The sequence below is a fragment of the Chelon labrosus genome, assembly GCF_963514085.1.
Source record: "Chelon labrosus genome assembly, chromosome: 21".
Taxonomy (NCBI): domain Eukaryota; kingdom Metazoa; phylum Chordata; class Actinopteri; order Mugiliformes; family Mugilidae; genus Chelon; species Chelon labrosus.
The window spans coordinates 22441725-22452259 of NC_140354.1; positions in this window are offsets into that span (position 1 = coordinate 22441725).

The window sequence follows — 10535 nt, forward strand, 5'->3', positions numbered from 1 at the left end:
TGTTCTCTTGTTGGGCTCACCATGCAGTACTTGCTCATCCTGATCCTGTGTGTGCACCTTACAAAGCCTAGAGTGATGTACTCTAACAACAAGCCCACCATGTCGTACAAATACAACAGCTCCATCCTGACCAATGACTGTTCCTGGCCCCTTCCACTCTGTGCAGTCTGCTCGTTTGTAATAGATTTTATCTCCTGTCTCATATTTGTCATCTGTGGGTCTGAGCTGTTTGCGTAGAGCCCTCCTAATCCTCTCTGAACATTCTGCCTCTGTGAAAGCTCTCCTGGAAGCATGTAGAGCTGATATGTGTTCTCCTACCTTAGTACTTATAGTGGTACCCTCAAGAGCAGGTAACTTATCGACTAATACAGAGGGAAGGTTAGGATTCTGTCCAAATACCAGTTGGTATGGGCTGTAACCATGAACATTAAGCATACTGTTCTTGGCCATGAGGGCCCAGTCAAGGGCCGTGTGCCAGTCACATCCATTCTCCCGTTTCACTTTCTGGATGACTTCGGTGAGTGTCTGATTATGTCTCTCCAGCAGTCCGTTGCTCCAGGGGCTATATCCTGCTGTTGTCCTTGTCTCAATATTGAAGTTTTCTGCCATGTCTCGAACCTCTTCATTGTTGAATTCTCCACCATTATCACTGTATAATCTCCGTGGAGGACCATGGACACTTATCCATGCGTGAATGAAGGAGTTGACTATTTCAGAGGACTTCTTTGTTCTCACAATGTCTCCTGCACTGAAACGTGTGAAATGATCAATGATGTGGAGGTACCACACACCTGACTCCAGCTCGTGTAAATCCACTGCTACTGTCTCATTGTACTCTGAAGCTAGAGGCAAACCCACAGCAGGCTTCGGCTTTGTCTTGCTGTACCTCCGGCATATGTCGCAGTCCTGTACTATTTGTTGTAAGATAGTTATGCAGTCTTTGTCTTTATTTCCTGAGCTCTGAATGAGCCTCTGTAGCCTTTCTGCGGACGCATGGCCAAACTGTTTATGAAGCTTCAGCAGAACTTTGCGTTTTTCACCTAACGACATGTTTTCAGTGACTAAGAGAACTTCATCCTCAGCCTTGTTCTTCTCAGGGTCTTTGTCTCTGATGTCTACACAGTAGTGTCCAGAACTAGTAAATTCAAGAGGAACAGGGTGCTTGAACATCACAGCTCTGTCATTCTCCATGTCCAAAACAGTTCCTGCCCTTTTCAGGGAAGTTTTGCTCAGCAGTAGTGGGATGTCAACTTCTACTACTTCGGCTTCCACATGACATTTTGTCTGTCCTATTTTAGCAGGCAGTCTCACTTTTCTGTTGGAAAAAACTAGATTTCCATCTCCAAACCTAAATGGTCTACAACTGGGGACTTCTGTTCGCAGTACCCGATCAGCTTGATCTTGGCTAAGGTCCATCATGTAGTTCTCTAGCCATTTTCCCCCACATACTGTACGTGTGCAAGCAGTGTCAATAATGGCTGACCCCATGGATTCAGCCAGGAAGATCTCTGAGGCAGACATGGAGGCTTCTGTAAACAGTGTGATGTTACATTCCTCTACAGTTGCATCTTCAGCAAGTTTAACATCCTCCCTCCTTTTGTGGGGACAGTCTTTAGCCCAATGAAATGTACTTTGACAAACGACACATCTCGATCTTCTACCGAATTTATCCAATGGATTGGTACCTGGTAATGGCTGTCTTTGTTGTCCACTCTGACTCGCTGTATATCGTTTACCTCTTCCTAGTGGTCTTTGCTCTGTGAAGAACGCCACGTCCTGGTGCACTTGTATTCCATTAGCCGCGCCCGACGTTTTTCCTCCGAAAATCCGTTTCAGCGCCGACTTCATGCCGGTGAATGTCAGGTCCGCACACGCCGTTAATGCCATTTGTCTGTTCTGTTCGTCTAGACAAGCAGTGTCCAGCAGTTTGAAGGCTAACACAGCGTCCAGGAGTGTCATATTATACCTTTTCATTCGATTATATCGCTGCTCAAAGTCAATAATGTAGTCCGACATGGACACGGAACTGTCTTTCGTAATGCCATCAAAGTGAGAGTACGCTTCATAAGCACGGTCTTTTTCCTCCTTCAGGAACACACTGTCCAGTTTCGTTAACAAAGTTCTCATACCGTTATCGCTGTCCAAATCTTCTGCAGGTATTTCCATTGCCGTTTCTCTCGCTCTTCCTTCAAGCCCCAAAGCAACCGCGAGGGCCTGTTTCTTTTTGTCGAGCTCTGTAACTTATGGAAGCCCATTTCCGCCACTTGATGAAAAAAAATTATGAGATACTAAGTCAAAATTATGAGATACTAAGTCAAAATTATGAGATAGCTAAGTCATAATTATGAGATACTAAGTCAAAATTATGAGATAGCTAAGTCATGATTATGAGATAGCTAAGTCAAAATTATGAGATACACTCTTGCTGTGTCTTAAAGTCATACTACATTTTGATGTGATGGGGTTTGTGTGAATCATCCCGAACAACATTGTGTGATCCACTGATTTACCACTTAGGCCACTTACTTATTATGACAGGAGCTGGACCGATTCACACAAACCCCATCACATCAAAATGTAGTATGACTTTAAGACACAGCAAGAGTGTATCTCATAATTTTGACTTACCGTAAATCCTCTAATACAGGCCCGGGCCTTTATTTTACTCAAGCGCATCGCGGTCCAGGCCTTTATTGGAAGGAGGCCAGAATTAGAGGCAGGCCTCAATTTCTATTTGTGCAAAACGAACTACATGAATAAAAACAAGATTTTGTGTCTATTTGAACCTATAAAATACTAGGTTAATTTATTGAAAACGTACAGTTACCATAACATGGTATGCATACAGAACATTAACAAGAAATGAGCGGCGCGACGCGGTCGGGGGCACTGAGGACAGTCCGCAGCCGGTCGGCAGTCGCGCCACAGAGAGAGGGCGCAGTGAGCACTGATTCCACGACCACAGGGAAGCGGTGAGGTGAGATGCGGGGGGTCGCTGTAAAGCTCGCGGCCGGAGCCGGCGAGCCACCTTCGCCCCGAGCACTTCCAGGCCGACCCAGAGCCGGTCGCAGCGCACCGCCACGGAGGAAGTGCGCCCGGCGGGGGCCGGCCGACGCCGGGGAGAGGTCCCGCACGCCGTGCCGCCGAAATCCTGACCCGCCGAGATGGTTCTAATAATAGCCCCGGCCACTATTAGAGACCGCCCTGTATTTACCTCCGCTGACAGCGACCGGCCAATGTTGGAGACCCGGCCGCTAATGGAATACAGGCCAATATTAGAGGATTTACGGTAGCTATCTCATAATTATGACTTAGCTATCTCATAATTATGACTTAGCTAGCTCATAATTTTGACTTAGTATCTCATAATTATGACTTAGTAACTCATAATTTTTTTTCATCAAGTGGCGGAAATGGGCTTCCATAGAAACTCGCGTCCAGACGTTTCCAACACTCATACGGTCTGTGTTGTAGGGCAGTGTTATGCAATTTATAGCGCCCTCTGGCGGCACGGATGTTTACTTACTTACTTCCTTCAGGTAACATGCCTCAGTCCTGTTATGTGCGCAGCCTGTGAATACACGTTATTGAGACACAGCTTGACTCTGTCTGTTATTCACGCACCTACACTTGCAACATGGTGTCAGAAGCTGTACTGGAACCCAGAGTGAGTGCGACTTAACTGTCGCTGGAACAGCGTATGTTTATTTGTTTTGATAGGCTCAGGTAGAACTTTCAGTTAGCCTGCTAGCATTAGCGTCGCGTCGAGAGATGGCTTCCAACATTCCGCCACCGGAGCCCATGAAGATGACCGGGGATCTTCACAGCAACTGGATTAACTTCCGCTCGGAGTTCGAGGATTATGTGCTTGCGACCGGGATCGACAAGGCAGAGAAACCGGTGCAGGCAGCAACACTCAGGAGGCTAATGGGGAAGGACTGCCATCATGTTTACAAGCACAACCTGGGACTCACAGCGGATGAGCAGAAAGACGCGGGAGTGATACTCGTCAAACTGGGACAATACTTCACACCCACCAGAAATGTCATCTTTGAGAGGTATGTTTTTGGCAATCTTAAACAAGAGGAAGGAGAACCTGTAGATGCTTTCGTCACAAGACTGAGGGAGAGAGCTGCCACATGTGAATATGGAGCTATAAGAGACGAGCTCATTAGGGACCGGCTTGTGCTTGGAATAATTGATGAGGGCGCCAGACGACGCATGCTAAGAGAAAAAGACCTCAAGTTGGAGGGGGCTATTGACATTGGCCGAGCAGTGGAGGTGCTGGACAGTAAGTTAAAATCCATGTCACTCAGTAGCTCTATGCCTGGGGAGAGCATCAATGTGGCATATGGACAGCGAACAGGACGGAAACCTACCAGCAGGCCATCCGAGTCCACCAACACATCTGCTCAGCCACAAAGAGCCACAGGAGACTGCAAGTACTGTGGCACACTGCACAGACGTGGGAGAGACCTGTGCCCTGCATATGGAAAGTCATGTCGCCTGTGTGGGACCGCTAATCACTTTGCCAAGGTATGCATGAAAAGAGGCCAACAAGCACGTCAGTTGAATGCTGTGGATGACCCGCCGCTAGTGGACCCGGAGGACAGCGACCACAACGAGAGAGAGGTATACACAGCTGAGAGCGTGGGTGCTGTGAATACTGAAGGTAAAAAGTGGTTTGTGAACCTTCCACTGCACAAAGGGGTCCAGCGGTGCCAGCTTGACTCCGGAGCCACCTGCAATGTTATGAGCATTAAAGACAAGGTTAGACTGGCACCGAAAGCACCTCTCCAGAAAAGTCTCACCAAGCTGCGCCTCTACAACAGTGAGTGGATGAGCTCAATGGGCGTGTACAGCACACAGTGTGTTGTCAGAGGCAAGGCACACAATCTGGACTTTGAGATTGTGCGCACCAGCCAAAAGCCCTTGCTTTCAGGGGAAACATGCGAAAGACTTGGACTGATACGCTTCACCATCCCCGATGAGCTGAACAAAGTGGAACACTGCAAGACAGGTGAGCTAACCAAAGACTGTCTCATTGATACTTACAAGGATGTGTTTACCAGCCCAGTTGAGTCGTTGCCTGGCGACGTTCACTTTGAACTGGATAGCACAGTTGCCCCTGTCCAGTGCGCACCAAGGAATGTTCCAGTGGCCCTCAAGGCGGCTGTTAAGGCGCAGCTGGACCAATATGAAAAGGATGGACACTTAACCACAGTCACTCAGCCTACAGACTGGATTAGCAATCTGGTCATAGTGAAAAAACCTGACAAGATAAGGCTTTGCATCGACCCTAAGCCCCTTAACCGCGCCCTGAAAAGGTCCCATTACCTCATGCCTACTTTAGATGACGTGCTATACAAGCTGCCAAAAGCACGCATCTTTACCCTGGTGGATGCACGTGACGCATTCTTGCAGTGCCGCCTAGATGAGGAGAGCAGCCTGATGACAACATTCTGGACGCCGTGGGGTAGAAAGAGATGGCTGAAGCTCCCCTTTGGCGTGTCAGTTGCACCTGAGCTGTACCAGAGAAAACAACATGAGCTGCTGACTGGTTTGAAGGGGATTGAGCCCATAGCCGACGACATCCTCATAGTCGGCTGTGGGGACGAGGAGGAGGAGGCTGTTCGCGACCACGATGCAAACCTTATCGCTCTGATGGACAGATGCAGGGAAGTGAAGCTGAGGCTGAGCATAAAAAAGCTGCAGTTTCGTGTGAAAGAGGTCCGCTTCCACGGCCATGTGCTGTCAGCTGAGGGCCTCAAGGCTGACCCCGAGAAGGTCAGGGCGGTTCTGGACATGCCAAACCCCACGGATGCAAAAGGTGTTCAGCGGTGTGTCGGCTTTGTCAACTACTTATCAAGGTTCATGCCCCACTTGTCGGAAGTGTGTGAACCGCTGAGGAGGTTGCTGGACAAAGAGGTGCCGTGGCACTGGTTGCCCAAACATGATGCGGCTATGAAGGAAATCAAGGCACTGGTCACGGCGGTACCAGTTCTGCGCTACTATGATGTCAGTAAGCCAGTCACCATACAGAGCGACTCCAGTCAGACGGGGTTGGGCTGCTGTCTGCTTCAAGGGGGACAGCCGGTTGCGTTTGCCTCCCGCGCGCTGAACCAGACAGAGCAGAACTATGCGCAGATCGAGAAGGAGTGCTTGAGCATCGTATTCGCTTGTCAACGCTTCCACTACTACCTATATGGGAGGGGTGATGTGACTGCCGAGACCGACCACCGCCCACTAGTGTCAATCTTCACCAAGCCCCTTCTCAGTGCACCAAAGCGCCTACAAAGCATGCTCCTTACACTACAGAACTACTGCCTCACGGTGGTATATAAGCCAGGCCCTGAGATGTACATAAGTGACACACTCAGCAGGGCCACAACTCCGCCACAGAGGACAGACTCTCAGTACAGACGTGACATGGTCTGCAGCATGCAGCAGGAACAGTATGACGCGGCAGCCATCCAGCAAGCAGACTACCTAAACGTCACCAGCCAACGCCTCGCACAGATTCGACAACATACAGAGGAGGATGTGTGTCTTCAAACACTCAAGTCGGTGGTACTGGGAGGATGGCCAAGTCACAAAGAGGTGAGCCCCATTGCCATCAGAGATTACTGGGCCATCAGGGATGAAATAAGCGCACAGGACGGTGTGCTTTTTCGGAGCCAGCGCGTCATCATTCCGAAAGCTATGCGTCCTGAGATGCTGAGACGGATCCACTACAACCACGTGGGGGGTGAGGCATGCTATCGACAGGCCCGCGACACACTCTACTGGCCTAATATGCAAGGTGAGATTAAAGACTATGTGCAGCAGTGCTCGGTGTGCAATGAGTATGCACATGAGCAACAGAAGGAGACTATGATGTCACACCCGCTCCCCACGCGTCCCTGGCAGCTGGTGAGCATTGACCTGTTCAGCTATGCAAGGCAGGACTTCCTGCTCATGGTGGATCACTATTCTGACTTCTGGGAGATTGATCTGCTCCCAGACCTGACAGCAGAGACGACGATCAGACGGTGCAAGGCGCAGTTTGCACGGTACGGCATCCCTGACCGGGTCATTTCTGACTGTGGAGGTCAGTTTGACTGCCGAGAGTTTCGGTTGTTTGCGGGTGAGTGGGGCTTTGAACATGTTATGTCCTCCCCAAGGCACCCGAAGGCGAACGGCAAAGCAGAGTCCGCGGTGAAGATTGTGAAGGGCCTATGCAGGAAAGCAGACCGTGGCAACGAGGACCCCTGGAAGGCTTTCCTTCACTGGAGGAACACGCCCACTGAGGGCATGCGCTGCAGCCCTGCACAACGGCTGATGGCACGGAGGCTGAGAACTCTCCTCCCTGTGGCTGACCAGCTGCTGGAGCCTCAGGTCATCACAGGGGTCACTGACAAGCTGAGGATGAAGCATCAGGCTGCAAAGCTGGTGTATGACAGATCTGCGAGGGATCTTCCGGAGCTGGACGTAGGCCAGCCCATCAGGATGAAACCGCTTCCAGGTGACAGGACGGGCAGATGGAGGAGAGGTGTATGTCTGCAGCAGGTGGGGCCACGGTCCTATCTCGTTGACGTGGAGGGAACCGCCTATCGTCGCAACAGAGTTGACCTCCGTCCAGCTGAGGTTGCACTTTCACGGACTTCAGCCCACACAGAACAGCCGCCTGAGCTGCCTGGGGACACAGGTGCAGCTGTGGGGGGCCATGCAGGTGGGGCTAGCGCAGTGGAGGTCATCAGCAGTCCTGCAACATCTTCAGGGTCATCAGCCTTGAGGTCGCCGCCATCTTCTCCACGGGCTGGGGCCACACCATGCCGTGAGTTACAGGCTCGGGCCTTCACCCGGAGCGGGAGGCATATTAAGCCTCCAGACAGACTTGACCTCTAGGTCATATGCACACACACAAGTGGATGGTATATGGAAAAAACGGGGGGGTGACAGTAAACAGAAGATGTTATGTTCACTTAAAATGTTTGGATGCAGTTATTCGGTCTTTATTATTCTGCAAAAGTTTATAGACCATTTCCATTGCACTACTTTGATGTTGTTAATCTGTGTTATATTCTGCTAAAGAAAGGGAGATGTTGTAGGGCAGTGTTATGCAATTTATAGCGCCCTCTGGCGGCACGGATGTTTACTTACTTACTTCCTTCAGGTAACATGCCTCAGTCCTGTTATGTGCGCAGCCTGTGAATACACGTTATTGAGACACAGCTTGACTCTGTCTGTTATTCACGCACCTACACTTGCAACAGTCTGCTCTCGTCGAACTTAGGCGGAACTTTATAATTGGTAACCGTCCTCTGCTACCAATGTTAACTCCAATAAACACGCTGTTTATATCACTTTTACTGCTTTATTGCTCCTCGACATCCACACAAATCATCCGCCATCAACAGCACCGTAAAACGACAACGCCCCCTACCGAGCGTGCTCTGCGTAACACAGGTCAAAGGCAGAACGTCTTTTACCGTAATGACCAGAATAAAAGGGAAGTACATGTTAACAGATAAAGTCGTATCTTATTATAAATACATTTCTATAAATATCTGGAATTTATTTAATATATTTTCATATATTTTATATATACAGCAGATTCCAGGAACAACGTCCAAGACCTGTCTAAAACAGTGCACTCCACGCAGGGCCCCCAGGTTCCCGAGCCTCAAGTAAAGGACCCACCTGAGCTTGAAGGAAAAAGTTTGAAGAAGAATTTATCATTATTATTATTATCATTTGAGGCCACATTTACTCTGACCTTTGCCTGATGTGAGCCTCGTCCTGATGAAAGCATGTGGGTGATTTCATGCCTGGTTACGTGCAGACATGCAAATACGTAGCGCAGTGACAGATGTGTGCGCTGCTTCGAGGAAATCTATTTGCATTTGCAGCTCTGGAGGTTTCCACAAAGTTTCAGCCCTGCAGGTGCGGTCCCACAGGTGCAGAGAGAGCGGGGGGGGGGGGGGGGTGGCTCTCTAAAGATGACAAGTTTAGAAACAGCAAGGAAACTGAAAGCCTGCAGACTTTAACTGATAACAGAAGTTCACAGTACGTTGACGTCACATGCTGTTATTTTCGATGTTCTTAGAGCCCTGTGTTGAGACTGAAACAACAGAAGAAAAACCTCAGACGCTTTTTGACTTTCTCACACTCATCACTCACAATTCCTTCAAAAAACTAAATGAGCAGATATTATATATAAAAAAGCATTTATTGTTAAACTAGGACTGAACTGTCTCTACTGCAGTAAAAGTTATTTTCATTGACATTTTAATAATGTACATAATGAAAAAGATTCATGCTTCCATTCCATCCTTTAATGTTTCTTGACCTGAAAACAAAGAAAACATCAAACTATTAAAATGTATAAGTATTATATTCAGTTGTCCAACACAGACAGTCTCTGGTTCTTTAATGCAGTACATAGTTGTGGCTTGGAGAGCTACACACAGACTCAGTTATTTAATGAATGTGGGCTTATTCATTAATCCATCTTTGGACAAATCAACACTTTGGTTACATTGTGAGGGTAAAAAGGAACACACTGGTGTGCTCTGCAAGATAAAAAGGCCTTCAGTACAAACCATTCATGAACCTCTTAGGACAGATTAGACCTCTGAAAATCCAGGGCTGGAGGAAGATGTATTACAGCTCATTAATATGTAAAGAGAAACCCCTTGACAACATTATCAAAGTCTGCAGCATTCATTAATACACAGGATTAGATGTTACAATCCCTTGTGCCAAAATCCCAGACAAACCTACAGTCATGTGATATGACGCTTAACCAACAATCTAAATGAACTAAGTAAATGCTGCTGGCTTGTATGGCCCGCTCAGCAGCAGACGCTAACTCAAACCTTGTGAAATATAAGCTAACCAAATGCTGCTGGCTAGCTTAACCTACAATCTAAATGAACTAAGTAAATGCTGCTGGCTTGTAGGCCCACAGAGCAGCAGAGGCTAATTCAAACATTGTGAAACATAATCTAACCTAAAGCTGCTGGCTTGTATGTCCTGCTCAGCAGCTAACCATAGCTATCAAGCAACATGAAGACATCAGGAACCTGGCCTAAACAACAGCAGTATGCAGCATGTCATTGGGGTTTTCAAGTGGGCACCTCCCTTCACCGATGTTTCGTTAAGTTAGGCCCACGACACCTCAAGGAGGCTTAACAGTGAATTCCAGCGTCCTGGAGTCACCCCCCTCCACACTACCACTGCACAACCCTGTTTTCTCACCATTAATATTAGACAACAACTAATATTTCAGTAATTAACCTAGTCCTTTTATGAATCACGACAAATCTCGGGAACAAATCTACCGTGGTTCGCCCTGTTAATGCAGACTAAACCACGAAACAAACAAATCTACCGTGGTTCGCCCCGTTGATGCGGGCTGAAACACGAACCAATAGACCACATCTATAATGATTTGCAAACACACTGAAGTCACGCAGCCACCCTTACCTTTAGATAGCTCCCCAGCTAGCATGCTTCCTACGTGTCCAGAGCCACTCACTTGCTCTCTCTGC